The 17,783-nt window shown below is 41.1% G+C and overlaps 1 long non-coding RNA gene across 1 annotated transcript in view; it reads right to left on the bottom strand.

Moving 5' to 3' along the window:
- Positions 1–541: 541 nt before the first annotated feature.
- LOC135312828 (uncharacterized) overlaps positions 542–17,783 on the bottom strand; it is a 43,976-nt gene continuing 26,734 nt past the window's right edge. The window contains exon 3 of the long non-coding RNA XR_010372448.1: positions 542–652. This is a non-coding gene — a long non-coding RNA (uncharacterized LOC135312828). The remainder of the gene's footprint in view (positions 653–17,783) is intronic.

The raw sequence follows: 17,783 nt of genomic DNA, 5'->3' as shown, positions 1-17,783 counted from the left end.
AGTCAATTACTGCCTTTATTATTCATTAAATGAGTTAAACCTGTGTTAACTGATTCAAGAGGCTGTAAGCCATGGTCAAGCCAGTAGTGTCATCCCTTCTCAGACCTCAATCGAGGCCATACTGCTGGGCATAGACTGACAGGGAGGACACGTAGAGACATCTTCTGGGCTGCCACAACTCAGCAAAGCAGAGAACTTGGACCTTCTATAAGGGGAAACAATGACTCAGATCTTTTTGCCGTCTACAGACATTTCAGACATATTAACCCCACAGGAATGGAAATTATTACCTGTGCTACACGGAGTTACAGCTGGGAGTTGTAAGATGAAACTAGGAAGACCAACAGTGAGAGGAAACTTTCCAGCTACCATGAGCAGAAGTGACCAAGTTACCCCAGTTCTCAGCCATCAGCTGAGATAGCATTACAGACTATTTAAGAGTTTTTCTTCTAACCCAGCCATGGAACAAACCATGTTAACATGTGGTATTCAGAATATCTCTTCTTATTTACATCAGCTGTCATTTATGCTTACCTGCTGTTGGGGCAGGTTAATGTGTTTTTCCTCATAATTACAGTGGGCTACTTCATTAAGCCTCGGTAACCTGACTGTCTTTGCAAACAAGTTCACACTCTGAAGCTGAGCAAAAGATCTGTAACGAGAGCACTGGAAAGTTAGTTGCTTCAGACTTTTAAAACTAAATTAGAAAGAACATCACAATATGCAAGGTAAGGAGCATTGTAATGGCAAAGAGATGGCCTGAGTGATCTAACAGGTCTTTTCCATCACTAACATTCCGTGTCCAGGAACAACCCATTTAATTCCAGGCCAGTCATTTATTATGACAGAGAAGCAAAGTAGAAGGACATATATTCTACTGAGGAAAACAGTATTTTATTATGCCAGCTGAACTCAGAGGACAGGCAGTGAAAACATTCTTTCATTTTGTACCATTAGCTCAGCCAGGCCTCTGCAATGTAACATTCTGTCACTTTTTGTGGATTAGCTCATTTACAAAAACGTGCTGTTTTACTGAAATTAGCACAGAGAGAATATTGCACTTCTCGAGCTGCTGCAGCATAACTGTTTGTCAGTAGATTTATGTAATGGATTGTTTTCCTGCAATCCAGGATAAGGGAAATACTTAAACAATAACTGCCATGGGGAGTGGACAAGGCAATAATTACTTTCCATGGTGTTAATAAACCTCAAGGCTACTGGCCAAAGTATATTTGCACTGAAGGAGATGTCTATGGAGATTACATAGGAAATTTTAAGATAGACAAGGGTCAGGAAGCTCATCTAGCTCTGCTTCCTCTGTTGCATTAACAGGCACCCCGCCGCCCACTCGTAACTGTTCCCAGAAAGTTTTTTTGATCAAATCTGTCTAGTGTTCACTAGTTCCTTCTTTGATGTCCTCTGGTGAGTGACTTGCTTAGTACAGCAACTAGGAGCAGACATAATTTGGTTGTTATCATTTTGTTTCCTGCTTAACTTTTTGTTTACAACTTTTTAGCTGGAAAATTGGAACCGCCACTCCACAGGAAATGCCTCATTTCTGTAAAAATAAAATTATTTAAGAATGATTGAAACTCTTCAAACCTGAGTGATACCTGGAAGCTCAAGTTCCACAGCTCAACTCGATCATAATTTCCATGAGTGCTGTGCTACCAGTTCTCTGCCAGACCTAGCAGGTCATGCTGGGGAGCCCCACATCCCTAAGACTCAAGCTGGGATTTTTCAGGCTTCCAAGGCTCCCGTCACAGCAGCAAAGAGATAAACCTTGACTAAAATTAGAGATCTCAGACCTCTGGAGAAGCAGGTAGCCAAAAAGCAGGCTCAAGGCCTTCCAATGCCTGCAAGATTCAATAGTGCCTCATGCTGGTGTTTGCGAAAGTAACACAGGCTACATAAGTTTCTGTTTGCAGTGGGATGTCTCCAGATGTACAACTTGTCATAGCAGTCAGACACCTCAGACCTGATACAGACCTCTACCTTTGCATGGAGGTCCATCCAAGGGGATGTTCACACTTTGACCACTAGTCTGCAAGACATTTCCATGGAAACCCATCTTCACAGCCACATTCTTTTGTAGCAGAACAAACAAGGAATTAATTTACTGATAGTGAAATTAGTGCAAGTCTGGAATGAAATAAAAGTCAGGTCTTCTGAAAGTTAAGCCAGAGTTACTGACAGATAAAGCTTTGTCTCTGCTGGTAAATTAAAAGTACCTCGGACTGTTCTCTGGCACTGAGGCCAACTGGCATGAAACAGATTGCATATATGCCATAAAACTCCCCTTGACTCCAAAACGGGGTGGCTGCATCCAAAACACCTACTGGGAAGAGTCTCTGGGCTGTGCTAACCCCCAGCCATGCCAGGGAGACGTTTGGATGGTGCTAGGTGGCAAAAGACAAAGCTTTTTCTAATAATTTAACCATTTAAACAAGCAGGTTCCAGTGCATGGTCCTACGACCTAGCGCCACCTGATTTATTGGGATAGGCTGGCCTATCTGTGGTCTACTCGGGCCTCACACATGCTAGTATTAAGCAGTGCAAAGCTACCAGTTGCTCTGTTTGCCCACATCACCAGCGAGCACGGCTTTAAAAGGAGATTGTCAGCGTTCTCAGCATGCTGGGACTGGTAATGCCCATAGAGGTCTCCAAAAAAATGTGCTTCTAATTTAAAAGCTGAGTCAAATAAATAAGTGGTAACCAAAATTAAGAATGGATATTGTGAGCTACATTCAACTGAGGCAATTGACTTAGACCATCCCTCACTACGGGAATGACTAATCACACAACTATTTGTGGGACAGAGCACATCACCCTTGTTCACATGAGTGAGCACGCACTAGCTCACACACATCACCCCCACTGAAGTGAACAGGAATAATCATGGGAAGAAACACTCACCAAAGTAAGGGCTATGTGATCTGGTGGTACAGACTCAACCTGCCTGCAGTGAAGGACATGAAAAAAATTCCTGTTGCCTTATGAACTCCAGACTGGCTTCCTCTTTCATCTGAACTGCCCCAGGTGAAAGGAGAAGCCATCTATAGCGCTCTCAACTCTGTTGCATTCTGTGTTGTGCTGCTGGAGCAAGCACCTTCACATCAGCTGATGTCTGAGCAGAACAAAGCACAGCTGTATCCTATTCCCAGGACACTCCCTGTCTTCTGCTTTATGCAGGGCATGGAGAGCACAGCTGGTGCAGGGGGAAGATCCAGTAACTCTCATCCTTAGAGATTCTCCATTTTCACATAACTGCTTCACAAGAAATTGTCAGACAATATCTGAGAAAGGCCTTAGGAGAAAAAAGATTCTGGCCTCATAAGTCTAGACTGAGAAAATGGCTCTGAAAACCATAGGGAGATTTTATAAGGGCCTTAGGAACAGCAAAATGACACACAAACATACTTAGAGTATTGCATCAAACTCCATTTTCCATTCATTGCAGCAACACTAACTTGCACCAGCTAAGAATCAAGCCCCAGGTTTTTTCAAGAAAAGGTATTTTCTATGAATACCCAGGAACATCTGTAGAAAGTAAATAGCAAAATGCAACATTTTAAAGGTAATTTGACTGAAGCTTAGAGGTATATTTCTTGCTTTCCTACCATGAGAAAGTTCCCTATGTGCATTCATATAGTCACAAATATTTCTCAATGAGTAAAAAAATTTTGGCTTGAAGCCCTGGTGGTTATCAGTACCATGGGAAGTCATCATTGCTTTAAACGTATTCCCCACAACAGTTAAGTATTTCCCTTATTTCACGACTGCAGGAAAACAAGACATATATAAATTGAGTAACTTAAAGCTAGCTGTGACTTCAGAAGCATTTTATAGTTTTTTCCATCCACATTTAGCAAAATAAATTTCAGTTTCCAGAGAAATTGGTTCCCAGTGAGGCCACAGGATGCTGCACAGAAGCCACTTGGATGCTTCTGTGTGCAGTAGTGGCCCGAAATGACAGACTGGTTTTGCTTTCAGTTCTCTTCAGTTCAGCTGGCACAATGATAAGACATTATTTTTCTCAATTAATATCCCATCCTGACACTGTTTGCCAGTCTTCGAAGGTCACAAGGCAGTCCTGTGTCAGCCTGACACTCTCCCCTCTTCCCCATATTTCTTCTTCCTCCCTGGGGAAATTTATGTCCGCCTGTGGCATCTGTCCCCTGTCCTCCTTTTGTGAGCATCAAGCCACAGCATACATTACATTTAGAAATGTTTTCTGACAATAAATTACCTTTGCAATGTCTTAGAGGCCTTATGCTCTCCTTCACTGACCTCATGGCCCTTACACTCTGAAAACATTTCTCATTATCTACCTTAACCTCCTGTAAAATCTTCCTTTCATTCTCAGCCTTTGCTTTCCTTATCACTTTTTTGCACTCTTAATTTCATTCTGTAATCTGTCCAGTCTTCTTCTTTCCCTGGTGTTTTATACCTTATGCTTGGTTACTCTTTACACATCCTTGTCCATCTCTACTGATCATTTGAATTGCACGCAGGCTTCTGTTCCCCATGACATATGCAGCCCAGGCAAGCTCCCTCATCTCACCAATTTCCCAAAAGCCCCATCATTTCAGGCTTCAATGGCTGAACTTTGAGCACCATTCTCAGTGGCTGCATCTTCCCTAAAACTTTAGCAACCTCCACCTCATCAGCACACCTCTGTTAACTCAGAGGGTGTTCAGGCTCAGCTCAAGAAGTGGACAAAGCCTCCAACTGATTCTCGTTTTCCCCCTTCCCAAGGAGAGGTGGACTAAAGAAAAATGTTAAAGTTGATTCAGAGAAAAAATAGGACAAAGAACATCAATCTCAATATTAATAATGTTAGGGATTTCCTATGGCACCCTTTTAAATTAGTGGGATAATACTATTTCTATTGATTACAAGTAAAACTAATCCAATTCACATCTGAAATTAAATAATAAACTTCCCTTTCTCCACTTATATTTCCCTGGAGATGTTTTCCATCAGAAAAATCTCTTCTACTGACTGAAGAGGGAAGCAGCCTGCAACTTGCTGTGAAGAAAGTTAGCTTCTGTCTGAAGCAACATCCTTACAGTCAACACCATGTAGCAGAAATTCCATACTGCTCATGCTTCCAAAACCTTACAAAAAAGTGACTTTCCACTGGTTTACCAACAACAACTTGGTCTCCTTTCACGCTTGGACTGCTTCACTGCCTGGGCTTACTTTAAACATTGTCTTTTCACAGTCACTCTCAGATAATGTGAATTTGAACAAAGTTGTGGAACTGATTACCTGGCAGATAGCTAATGTATACGTATGCACACACTCAGTTCAGATAAAAAAATTATTTTGCTAGTGATGTTGTTTTCAATACTTGATCAGCCAAAGACATACCCTTCCTCTTCACCTCCTCAACAAAATGTGATAAATTTAGTCCTGTTAAATACTAGAGACAGTGATCTCTTCTGACTACAGCTGGTGATCAGATTATGCCCTGAAGCATAACGACTGATAACGCTTCTCCTTTTCATCCCAATTACTGGCCTTTCTGCAATGCAACTACCCCATTCTTCTAAGAAGCTACTGCAACAGGCAAAAAAATAATTTCCAATTGTACTCTGATAGCTAATCTGAATATATTTTTATATTAATAATTACTGATTAATGAACTGTGTTGTAAAGATGAGAGAGATTTTTCAGCAGAACTGCTGGGGAAAAAATCAGTTTCCCCAAAACTGCAAAGATTACATTTGTCAATAAATAAAATGGACCTTTCTTAAGTGTAAAGCAGTGAGGTTTTAACATACTTGAATTGAAATGTCACCAAAAACAACAGAAGACACATCTGGACACTGGAAACCAAATATTTCCCACTCTTAAAAGAACTTAACTTTGAAATTATTTGCCCTTTAAGAAGCAGGGAAAAAATCGTAAAAACAGAAAAATATTTTTAGGGAAAAATGCAAAGCGGTTTTAAACTGGATTAGGAAAGAAGGAACACTCAGGCAATGAGCAATACTGTCAAGGTGCGAACACATTTCAAAGACAGGAACACAGCAATTATCACAGTGTTTCAGACCCAGCATCTAAGAGGTAGAGAAGTACCCCGTCTGCCACACTGGATTAGATCTGAAGCTCGTCTGCTTCCAGTAGCTTGAACCAATGAATCTCTAATAGCGGATCAGTGTTCAGCAGATCTCAGGGCAGATATAGAGTATTTAATTTTAAATCTTTGCCATTAGCTATTATATAATTTTTAGGAAATTCATTAGCCAAACAGGAACCTATTCTAATCTTTAATCTCACTGAATTAATACTCTCCAACATCCTGTTGCAACGATGACTACAATTTAAATGCTTTTTTTCCTATATGTTTTCCTGTTTTTTGTCTCTTTCCTAAGGAAGACAAGTTGAATCCTTTCATTCACTCTCATTGAACAGTTCTTTCCACTCTTTCATATCATCTCCATTGTCTTATCTGAAGAGTAAACACCACTGAGGAACACCCCTGTGCTGAGGAGCAGCTCCTTCTGACCTTATGTAGGACCTTTTTAAAACAATGTTTCCCCTTCTTGGCTCAAAAAATACACAGGTATGTGTATATACTTTGCAAGAAAAAGCAATTTAGGAACAGTACATGCTGTTTAACTATTTAGGAGAGTACATGGCTAAAGAATAGCTGTCTTTGGCTTTTTTAATGAATGTGGCCTCAGAAATCCCAGGCTGCCAAAGTGCAGTTACAGACTGGTGGAAAGTGGCCTGCCACAATCTAAGGATAGCCCCAAGTGCAGGTGAGCAAAGAGGGGATTCACACAGCCATGGGAAGTGTTACCAGGCCATTTAATTAATTATGAGCTGGTTCTTCCCGTATACATTTATTTGCCTTTACTTGCAGCTTTTTCACTGCCACTATACTGCCTAGTCTCATGTGACCCAGCCAAATCAACACACTGTGTGCAGTTTTGTATACTAGCACAGTGTACCAACACGATGATGTTCTTTCCTTTAAACTCTTGAAAGTAACAAACAGTGTTGATTTGTGGCTCTGTTTTCTGAAGTCATCCAATAGATACTCACTTTTCACACTGAAAACAAGCTCTCTGTTCCCTTTTACTTACCCAGCACAGCATCAGTGTCAAGACAAACTGAGATTAGCTCTCTCCACTGAAGTTGACTGCTTACCCTTCTCCCCATCCATTCACTCCCTGGCATGCCTGATGGCTCTCCCAGCCACACTGCACACTGACATCACCCCTGGTCAATAGTTTGGGGTTAATTTCTGTCTCTTGCTGTGCCTGGCCATTCTCAGCCAGCTGAGCTCCAGACCATCAATCTGTTCCACACCTGCTTCTCAACAGCCTTCAGTTAATAAAACTCTTGCTTCTGACCCACTTCAGCAGGGTGACCCAACAATGTAAAGATGTCTGCTACCCAGGACAATCCCCTGAGTCTGCATTTGACTGATTTTCAGTAAAGCTTTTGATTTATGTAACAACCTTTTTCCTTATCCTTCTGATCATGAGAACATTAGGAAATCCCCCATTGCCTATTTACTGTCTCATTGCCTCTGGTTCTAAGATGTAAGAGTTACACTTCAGCCACCATCCACTTCCAGACCATCCTTCACCAGTTGTCACAAACTACCCATCCCTGCTCTCCCTGCCATCCCGCCCATTGAATTTTCCTTCTTATTTACTAAACCTTCACTTTCAGTATAATAAGCAAACACTCAGATCAAACTGCTCCGCACTAAAGATCACAGACAAGGAATTAAATATTGTATGTTCTTCATTCATCTTTAATATCATTACAAGTCTGTTAAAGGATTTGTGTCCATTGAACAAAAAAGCTAGAGGCATTACTGTAGCTGAATTCAGATTGCTAAATGTTTAACAAGGATGCTGACATTACAAAAGCTGGAGTCTCTGATCTTTCCTCTTGAAAGCTATTCAGGTTGGTTGCAGGGGAAAACTATGTCATGGGCACCTGGGCACCTGCATTTTATTCTGTCTCGGTAACCCCCTCTCAGAGGAAGTGAAGCCATAAGGTCCTGTCCCAGTAACAATGAAGAGAAACTAATGAAGAGCTGGTTTATAGCCTTTTCCCAATCCTGATGTCCTGTCTGTGTCTGGAGGGCAAGTATAAAACATGTTTTTCAATGCTACAGAAGGAAGTACAAGTAATTAGTCCTCACCAGGCAATTCACACACGAGGTTAATCAGGCCCCTCACCGGTTTTAAAGCAGGGAGGACAAACAGTTAGCAGGCTCAGCGCTCAGTGAGATGAAGAGGTCAGCACAAGCATAGGGGGAGGCAAATCGGAGCCCATGTGCATCAGCAAAAAAGGGATCTGGGTGAACATTTTTAGGGAGCCTACCCTGTCCCTTTCTCTTATCCATTTTCTGGCTTGATCAGCTCCGTGCTCTGTGAACAATTGCCAGAAGAGCCTGTTTAACCTGCCAGTCATACAGCTGTGCAGAAGGGCTTGCTGCTCTGCAGAGGTGTTCCCTCAAGGACCCAGAGAAGACACCACACAAACTTTGCTCCATCCCCAGACCCAGCAGCCTGCTGCCCTCCTCTCATCAGTAACCGGAGGCAGCACTTTGGCCTCTCCTCAGGTGAGACTGCTTGGCTCAGAGCATGCCAGGTAACAACTCAGGGACAGAACACATGGGAAACTGTTATTTCTGTGTTCAGAAATATCAAAAGTAGAGGGGTTTGACTTGGAATAGGCACAATTCCTTCTCAAGGTGGGAGATTTTCCTCATCTTATTACCCCATGGAGGCTGAATACAGTTTTCTTCCTAAAGCACAGCTTGTTGTGTTCCCTCAACAGGCACACGCAAAACCAAGCTAGCTCCAGAATGTCTTATCTAAATCAAGGATTTTGTAGTGAGCAGCAGAGGCTCTCATGTTGCTAACCTTTGCTCCAGGGCTCTGCATAGGGCACAGCACACCTGGCTGCACCGTGGGGCATGTCCACCTTCTGTTCATTGCTGCGTTTGGCCACTGTTAGAGAAACTGGACTAGGAGCCTACTGGGCTCATTAAATTTCATTATCATAAGATATCAGAATTTCTCTGGTCTTGAGAACACACCATTCTCTGAAATTAGGCATCTTGACTAACAGAAACATAGTGCTGAGCTGGAAACACCTACAATGTCTATTATTGGCTTTAAACTCTAGCCTCCATTTCCAGGTTTTTCCGATTGCAGAGCATTCTCTCTCCACCACCATCTTTAGCTTTCTTTGTTAAGAAAGTATATTAGCAGTATCATAAAGATCCTACTATATTATCTGAGGTCAGGAGAATTCATCCAGTGGTTACCTTCAAAAACCACAGAGCTAGGACTTTGCTTTAAAAACACCTGGCTCTTGCAATACAAGGAATAGTCAGATGCTGTTCATGGGTTTGCTCAGATGGAGCAGCTCCCCAGCTTTATGAACACAGGGTTCACTGCCTGTGCCATAAAAACTGCAGCAGGATAGTATTGCCTTCTGCAGAAGAACCATGTGCAGTATTTTGGAGCCAGTAAAATATTTTTGCTCAGTTTCTACAGGACATTCACAATGCTCTTCTTTAAACAAGTATGACTCAACTTCACTTTGTATTGAGGCCTAACAACTGTGTGATTTTTACAGTAGTAAAATGTTCAGTCTGCGCTTATTTTACTGGGCAAGATTTCCTCATTACTAATGTATTTGCCTTAGCAGTATGTTTTCACCCTGACTTCTGTCACCCTCAGTTTGAACACCCAGGTGTAAAATCTATGTGCATATTCTATAATTGCATACACATAACCCTTTCAAATTTCTCAGCAGCAAATGCAGTCCAAAGATTCCAAGGCCTGTGTACACAGTCCTGCTAAAAAGCAGCAGAAGAAACCCTAACCTCAAAAGTTTCTGTGTTCTGCTAAATGCAAGCTGAGGTTGTTCCTCTCCCTCTTTCGGACATTGTTCATGTAATATCAGGCTTTTCCTCCCAATTCCTTTATTCATTCTGAATAGCATTTTACTCCTCAGCTGGTCCTATTGACTTCAGTGTTACTCCAGACAGGCTAAAGGATTTGTCAGTGGGGATCAGATTGCAAGGTCAGGGCCTCGGATTGTAAAACTTTCCTTGCCTGGCATACTATTGTAAAGCACTGTGGACACTTACCTTACTCTGAGATGGATCCCCAGCACAACAGTATCCATAGTGCTGGAATTATTCAGAGTGCTTTTCAACAGTATGCCAGGCAAGGAAGATTTTCAGTCTATGGCCCTCACCCTGCAATCCAATCCCCACAGATAAACCCTCATCCCTATACAAATCACTGAAGTTAATGGGTCTCCAAACAGATGCAGAATATTTCCTGAGTGACGCAGATGGAAAGACTCTGGGTTTAAGGCACAAAGGGGCTAAAATTTGACAAAGCCAGTTCTGCCCTGTGAGAGTGGTTCTGGTTTCAAGAGCTAGAGGACTTTAAAAGCAAGTGAGATGATCATAAGGGGTTTGAAAGTGACAACAGAGAGAAATTGGAAGGATAAATGGATGGTCTCCTCCAGCAATTATTTACATTATTGCCCACAATGCTCAAACACTCACACAACTCCTCTTTTTACTTTACTCCTTAGACTGGAGCTCACACATACACCCCAGATCTGATCCTTTACTTGCTGTACAGCAGTGCAATGCTGATTACTGCACCCATCCTTTAAGCTCCAGTCCAGTGAAGAGCTTGTGCCTATGTTACTTTAAGCATGTGAATCTGTTCCATTGACATTATTAAGTCTGACTGAGTGTCTGCAGTTACACACAGGCTTAAGTGCTTTGCTGGATGAGTGCTTTTTGTTTCTGGAAGGTAGAGGAGATACCAGCACAGGCCCACCTCTCATTTGTTTCACTTTTATAACTTTGAAACTCTTCCTTCACTTTGGTAATAATGTAAAGTATCAACTAAAAATTGCAATGCATGCATTTCATTTGAGTTTTATTGCCTTAACAGACAGCATTAGATTACAAAAGAGGACATTTTTCTTCTCAGTTTTAGCTTATTCTTATGATTTATGATTAGATACAGCAAGAGTTCATAAACTTCCCTGACCTGCTGACAGTTTTTACAGGCTCCTTGATTTATTTCCATCTCAAACTTAACAGCTTTCATGTGACTGATATTCCTAGAGTCCTGGCATGGCTGCAGCGCAGCCTGTGAGAGCCCCTCTAATCTCCATGTTACTAATTTAAATGAAGTCTTGGTCTGTTGTTTAAAAAAGACATTCGTCATCTCACGGAGGTTTACAGATCCTCTTGTAATGTAATGTCAGACACTTCTGAGATATGAGTTTTATAAAGCCTCCTGATATTGAGTGTTGTAAGACACACCAAGGTCACTTCAATATGCCAAAGGAAAAAAAAAAAAACCACTTGCAAAACAAGAGAAGAGGAATTCCTAAGAAACTGCATTGTACCGAGGACATTTAGAAATGATTTATACCATCTGCGAGTACATTTCAAAGATAAATCTGGTATTGGGGAGAAAAGGGGGGGAGGATAAATTTGAATCCAGAAAAATCCACAGACATCCAGCCAACGGCTATGAGTTCCTGATAAAAAACAACTCACAGAGCAATATTCTCACAGTCATAGAGGTTGCAGCATCAACAGTTTCCCAGTGTGCTCCGAAGCTACTGTGCTAACTAAGGCTGCTCTTTCAGCAAAGATGCAGCTGGCATTCTGTTTTCATTGTACAATTTCCAAAACAAAAAAAAAAAGAGGATACATTTTGTAATAACAAAGACCAAACTAGTAAGAGAGAGAAAAGGGAAAGAGAGCGAGAGTGAGATAAGAAAAATGGGTGTCTTTCTAAGCTCATATACCCAGCTGAAGGCAGAAAGATACCATTATTTTTGTCTCCAGAGCATTTAGAAACTGGCAAAAGGTAAGTGGCATGAAGGTGTATGAAGGTGGAAGGAACATAACTGGAAAATATCAGGTAGGTTTTCTTTGACGCTGATAGGTACAGCAGAGAGAGAACAACATCCGTAAATATTCGTGGAGCTTTGGAGGTTCTCCAGTGAATATGCTTAGGTGTTTGAGGTCAACTGTGATCAAGCCTTAGTCTGACAGAAAATTGCTTTTGTAATATTTGTAGATCAGATAAGAAAAGACAAGCAACACTAGGTTGTGACACACTGGAGATATAAATACAGGTTGCCCAGATCATATGATTGATTGAACCCTTTTATTTTTGCTGAAGAAATTTAGCTAGTGTTGCTGGCAACACACACAGAGCACTAAATAAACGTTACATACAGTAGCTTGTCAGAATTTATAAAAGAGCAATCGACATTTGCTTTACTGTCAAAACATCAGCCTACGAGTTTCCTCTCTTTGGAAGGAGAATCTGGGAAATAAAAGAATGCTATACAGCGTAATACCTTCAAATCACAAATACCATGGTTAAGTCTGAACCAGAAATGATAGCTGCTCTCATGCAATGAGCTCCGCATGTCCTCAAACAAAAACAACATGCTTGTGAGTCTCATTGCAGCAAGCCACCAACAGCAGTTGCTGTATAGCACAAAATATAGAGACAGATCTGGATTTATCATGGAACTTCCTATTCTACAGTCCAAACACAGATACTTTCACTGCAGATAGTGGTGGAAAAACAGTATCGCCAGTGCCTGCAACTATATTGCAGCAAAGCAGATTATTAAGAACACAATGAGGTTTTATGCCTAATTTCAGAGTTTGCACACATATAGGAATTAAAGTCCAAAGATCTCATTCACAATTACACTGACGAACTTCTAAGATTTCTTTCCACTGTCCAAGCGATGTAAAAGAGTCATGTTGCACTTGAAATAAGAACTCCCAGCAGTTTATCTTTCTAGGATTACATGGTGTTTTCAATGTAAAAATCACATCCTCTGTTGGGCAAAGGTTCATTTTACAGACCAGATTCATTGGATCAAAACAAAGACAGCAGTAAATCAGCTTTGAGGAGCTATGCTGATTTTCCCTTGCTGGTCTATATCTCAAGAACCACCTTTCAGCCATTTGTGCAGGAGGAAAAGTTTGTTAATACTATCACCCTGGGAGATGGGTATTATTCTACAGGGAATAAAAAAGAAAAAAAAGTCCAGCATCCCAAGAGCTACCTCTTTTCACTCTGATAAGGGCACAGAACATGTCTGCAAGAAGAGATCCATTGTCAGCAAAACTACTTCCCTGCTGAATTTAAACACATTGCTCATTCTTAATTTACATATTGCTAAAGGAGTATTTTTGTATCTATGTGTATATCTGTCCTTTCTTACAAGGACCTCTCACGAGAAATTCCCCCTCTCTCCCTGAGTGGTGAACCCACCTGCATCAAGCCTCTAGAGAACAGGGAGTTCAATGGGTCTCTGGCATCCATCAACAAGACTTCTAAACCCTCTGAAGATGTATATGCACAGACATCATTTTCCTTACTTCTTCCCACGGGCTAGCCAGGGGACAACAGACCTGGATAACAGGTCAAGGAAAACCACTTTTAAGACCTAATCCTTTTTTCATTCCTAACTGTATCTCACATTAGTCCATTTCTGCCTGTTTTGAAATGAGTAATATCTTCATTTTTGGTCATGTAGAGCAAATGCTGCCTCTGGCTGGAGGGGTACCCATGCCCTGCTATAGAAAGGTTTGAGGTCATAAAATCAGTAGCGTAGCCCACTACCTCTGTGTTAACCCTCTTCTCCAAGTTTTTCATTCCTTCTTAGAGAAAAAGTAGACTCGACAATAACCTAGTACTTTATCAAGAGTCACGTTAATGTCTCTGACTGTGGAAACATCAACAGTCAGGATCTCTGAGTTTTTTCCACCAGCTCCAATGTAAAAAAGGGTATGTTTGGAGCACATTCCAGGCCACACAGTGTAACAGCAACTCAAGACTAGACAAATTCTTCCAAACACTCTGAGTCATATTATGAACAGCTTCCACATGGCAAAATACATCTATCTCTGGGGCAGCGTAGACATCATTCAGCTTCTTCCTTTACTGGATGGAGCATGCATGTGTCAGGCTGCGCACAATCTCTTCTATCATGGTTAAGAATTGGTACCCATCTCCCAGATTTCATATCCTTCTAACGGGAAAGGTCAATAGATTGGTGGTAAGAGGTAAAGCATGAAATAGAGCTGAGAACGTAGCAAAAAAGGAGAAGGGAAAAAAGAAAGAATTTCAATACCATACACTAAATACCCAGATGTTAATAAAAAAATCCTTAATGGTTACTTGACAGGGTCTCACATAAGGAAAGCTTGAAAAAAAACCCCAGATCTCTCCATTGTGCAGCATTTTTCTTTGTAACTCAGTTGTATCCTTTATAACAGCCTTTCATCTTCCCAACAGGTAACTCAGGGCATATTTACAATAAAAACATAAGTTGGGTTTGTTACAATTTGTTGAGACTGCAGATTTCCAATTAAAGGTGGTGGTATTCCTTCTGTCTGAATAGTTTTTACTTGGCTACTGAATGTAATTTAACTGACCCTTTAGAATAGCCTTAAAAAAATCACAAACACTGGTCTCCTTGAGAATTCACGATGGATGAAAGAGGAGAGTTTCTGTTTTGTTGTCTAAGGTTTACTCAGTAAAAGGTAGAGAATGTGAGACTTCACTAGTTGTGTACTGATTGTACAGCTTTATTTCCTAGAACAAAGACGCTGTTCCTTCAAAGAATACTACTAGTAGCACAGGAAAATCATTTTAATATTTGACATCCATATTTAACACTGTGGCTGGATTTTGTTCAAGTGAAAGGAATTTATCCATGCCAATTAAATAATTCATCACATAGTTCAAAAGACCCTGATTAGAGTTACACCACAAACCATACTGCTTTTCCTGCTTTAATTACAAATTTGTAGTTAGAGCACATGACAGGGTTTCAGGGCTGGGTTCCATTTCCCGCACTGTGATGGGTTACTGGGGGCAATTTCCTTCGTCTCAGCCTTCCTGGGCCACATCCTTTGCTGGTGCCAATCAGCAGAGGTCCACCAACTGGAAAGGCACTCCGCTGATTTACACCAGCTGTGAATTTGACCTCTTGACCAAGAAAAAAAAAGGAATAGAAATGCATTTTCTGTGTCAGAACTTGTTGATGTGGGTCAAGGCATTTAAGTTTCATTCTTTTTAACAAATGAGACCAATATCTAACTTCAAAGATAGGCATACAAAGAGGATGCAGTTGAGTATTTTAGTGTCTTTAGAATGACTAAACTGTATACTGCATTTAAATGATGAACAACATACAGAAACACGTTCCAGGAACAGGATACCCAATTATACTGTAGAATTTTCTTTCCATTTTCTTCATTATATTTGATTGAATATTTTCACTCTATCAGAACAAGAGAAATAAAAGTGCCTAAAGCAGCTCTGAAAACAATGTCTTGCTGCTTTTCCTATGGCTGCTCATATTTTTCAGGTGTTTAACTAACATGGGGAAATGGCTATTTCTTACTGATGGGGCTATAGTATGAGTAACCAAACTTCAAAGATGCCAGGCCAGATTGGATAGCAAACATCAAAAGCTTTTGACTCGTGCTGAGTAAACTTTGTATTCTGACACACAAGTTCTTATCTGTTCTGTTCCAGACTTGAGAGAGAGAGGGGCTGAATCTAACCAAATCACATTGTTTTTCCTTACAGCTGCCAACTTGGAAAAATTTCAGGGCACAAAGGAACCATTAAAAACAAAACAAAAAAAGACATGTTTTTGTTAGTTCCTAAGCAACACAATATTGCCAAGATGGTGGCTCCTATGAAAATTATAAAATATTAGTTACACATCACACTGTTATTTATTTATACTGCTCTGTGAAGCACTTTTTTTTCCTTCTTGCAAACTGACAGATATTATGGAAAATCTGTTCTTTTGGGCAGGGTGTTTACACCACAACTGTTATGTATGTTTTGTCAGCAGCGTATTCCATTTGTCATTTCCCATTTCTATTTTAACATTTATTTTACTAGTTACTGGTTTGAGAAAAAAACAACAGGGAATGAGAGAGAGGGGGGAGAGGAAGAAAGAGAGGGAGAAAGAGAGAGAAAGAGAGAAAGAGAGAAAGACAGAGAGAAAGAGAGAGAGAAAGAGAGCGTGATAGAAAGAGAAAGAGAGAAAAAAGGAAGGAAGGAAGGAAGGAAGGAAGGAAGGAAGGAAGGAAGGAAGGAAGGAAGGAAGGAAGGAAGGAAGGAAGGAAGGAAGGAAGGAAGGAAGGAAGGAAGGAAGGAAGGAAGGAAGGAAGGAGGGAAGGAGGGAAGGAGGGAAGGAGGGAAGGAGGGAAGGAGGGAGGGAGGGAGGGAAGGAGGGAAGGAGGGAAGGAGGGAAGGAAGGAAGGAGGGAAGGAGGGAAGGAGGGAAGGAGGGAAGGAGGGAAGGAGGGAGGGAAGGAAGGAAGGAAGGAAGGAAGGAAGGAAGGAAGGAAGGAAGGAAGGAAGGAAGGAAGGAAGGAAGGAAGGAAGGAAGGAAGGAAGGAAGGAAGGAAGGAAGGAAGGAAGGAAGGAAGGAAGGAAGGAAGGAAGGAAGGAAGGAAGGAAGGAAGGAAGGAAGGAAGGAAGGAAGGAAGGAAGGAAGGAAGGAAGGAAGGAAGGAAGGAAGGAAGGAAGATTTAAAACTTTAGATCCACCAAATCAAATCTTCTTGTTGAGACTGTCAAAGTCATTTAAGAAAATTGGAAATCTTATCCCATTACTATTAATTACACAAATTCAATAATAACTTTTTAAAACCTCAGCCTGCTTGTTCATAGCACTCTAGGTCAATGTGGGACACAGGAAACAAGTGTGTTTCATTCCACCTTCTTCATCATTCAGCCACAATGAATTTACCACATGGATCCTCCTACTCATGACAAAGCTTTGATTACACTGATGATGCTTTATGGTAGTGAAGGATTGAAATTACAGCCACACCATGCTGGTGAAGGATTGAAATTACAGTAAGGTGACAAGGAAGTTTAATAGCTCCTGGGAAATGTAATTGCAACATCTGCCTTGGAATCAAATAGCCAGCCCTTACATTTTGTAGAATTTCAGTCAAGAATTCAGCCTCTGAACCTAGAAAGTCTGACTGCTTACCTGAGAAGGTGGAAGTCACATCATGCATCATTTCAGCATTCTGATGGAAAGCTTTAAAACACAGTTGCAAATGAACAGATAGTAGAGAACCATTTCTGATCTCCATGGAGCACTTTATTTCTACAAATACTCCACATTAGTTGTAGCACGTGCAGTCTTTCCATTATAACTGAAAGGTAACCTATCAGAGATAGAAGAGAGAGAATAGAAAATGGAAGCTGCTCTTATTAAAAACTTTTCTTTTCCTGATCCACAGTTCACAGACCACCTGTGACACTAGTCTACTGTACAGAACTCCCACCTTTGAAATAGGCTGAGTAACCGCTGCAAGGATAAATTCCAACACAAACACAGAAATCTGAGCACATATGAATACAAACACATTTCGATATGTTTCAGCTGCACTTGTTATAATGAATTGGGTAAATGTGGAAAGAGGCCTTTAAGGAGCAAAAAACACCATTAGTGCACCCCAAAAATGTATAACAAAAGACCATAGCTTTTTCAAGGAAGCCACTGCAGCCTACAGTCAGACCCCTTCCAAGACATGCTTCCAGGACTTGGCAGAAACCCTCCAGCAGCACTCAAGGCGCAAGGTGAATAATGGTTTCTGCGTGGAGCTCAGGCAGCACACCATAGCAGTGACCAGGGATGCAAACCAGAAAGCAGTGGTGCCACTACTAAAGTCATC

Source organism: Phalacrocorax carbo, chromosome 3 (assembly GCF_963921805.1).
Source record: "Phalacrocorax carbo chromosome 3, bPhaCar2.1, whole genome shotgun sequence".
NCBI classification, from domain to species: domain Eukaryota; kingdom Metazoa; phylum Chordata; class Aves; order Suliformes; family Phalacrocoracidae; genus Phalacrocorax; species Phalacrocorax carbo.
Note: the sequence above shows the minus strand (reverse complement) of the source record. Positions and strands in the feature narration are given on the sequence as shown.